The 1,330-nt window shown below is 38.3% G+C and overlaps 1 pseudogene; it reads right to left on the bottom strand.

Moving 5' to 3' along the window:
• Nucleotides 1–394: 394 nt before the first annotated feature.
• LOC105498971 (ubiquitin-conjugating enzyme E2 variant 1 pseudogene) lies at nucleotides 395–783 on the bottom strand (annotated as a pseudogene).
• Nucleotides 784–1,330: the final 547 nt, after the last annotated feature.

Genomic DNA, 1,330 nt, shown 5'->3' on the forward strand with positions numbered 1-1,330 from the left:
ATTGAGCAAGTCAGGGGGTACGTGACAGGGGCTGCGAGCACCGGTGGTCAGAGTGAAACAGAACAGAACGGGAAGTTTCAAAATGTCCTTCATATAATGTTTGGAATCTATAGATAACATCAGTTGCTAGGTCAGGGGTCAAATTTTAACTACCAGGCTTAGGTCAGGCAGGCCCAGGCCTGGTTTTCGGGTCTGGTTCCTAGGCACTGGGCTACCTGCCTTTAGTTTCGCTTCTCTCTCGTTTTCTGAGTATAAAACAATATAAAACAATATGAGAGGGTCTCTCTCTTCCCTCAATAGCACAACTTACGTATTTCAAATGGACTAAAAATTAGCATCATTTATAGTATCTTAAGATAAATAGCCTTTGAATAGAAGCTTCCTTTCCAATACTTTAAGGTCTACACGAGGCATCTAGAACATTTACTGCTCTGGAAAATGAAGACCAGTTCAATCGAATGGAAGGAAAGAAGGGCCTGTGCTTTTTCTTTTTGATGAATTGCTGTACTTGTCCTTCCGGTGGCCGAGGGAGTTTTAGATTTGCTTTGGATATGACTAGGTACGGAAGCTCTTGCAGAACAACTGTGATACTGTGTGAATTCTGTCCCTTTGGTAGGACTAATATGGCTTTTGGGTCCACCACTACATTAGAGCTATCAGCTCCATCTGTATTAATTTTTGTTACAATCTTACAAAGGTGAGTGTTTCTGGGTGTTTAGGTCTACGTTCTATTTTAACACTATGTATTCTGTTTTCATAAATTGTCTGAGCCCAAAGTAGCATCCGGAGCCCCAGATTTCTTATATAAAACAGAAGAGATACATTCTAAAGTATTCGCATTAGTAAAGTCAGTTTTATACTTTTTTTAAACCGTGATCTTCATTAAGATAAACATTTTACATCAAGATCCAGTACAAGTTCACAACGTATGCACACACACAAAGAAATATTTTACAAAATAATATTCTGTAATATTACAAAGCAATTATTACAAAATAATTCTCTATAATGGACTCAGATGTTTCCAATTCTATTGTATTTATTTTTAAAACAAAAATGTGTCAGTTGCAATGATCTAAATCTATTTCACCACCTCCCAGTAAGTCACCACCCACAGTCTGAAAAACATCAGTGTGCAAGGCCCAAGGTAGTCAGGAGTAAATGATTCCACCATAAAGGCTGGATCAAATAACTTTGCATTCACTAGCAAAACTGGGTCTTTCCAAGGCAAAAAAAGCACCCGAAAGTAGTGGTTCCTAGTGGAACTCCTGACTTTAGTAGTGGTTTTCAACCTTGGCTCTGTATTAGAATCACTTCTTGTGTTTTAGAA

Source organism: Macaca nemestrina, chromosome 14 (assembly GCF_043159975.1).
Source record: "Macaca nemestrina isolate mMacNem1 chromosome 14, mMacNem.hap1, whole genome shotgun sequence".
NCBI lineage: Eukaryota > Metazoa > Chordata > Mammalia > Primates > Cercopithecidae > Macaca > Macaca nemestrina.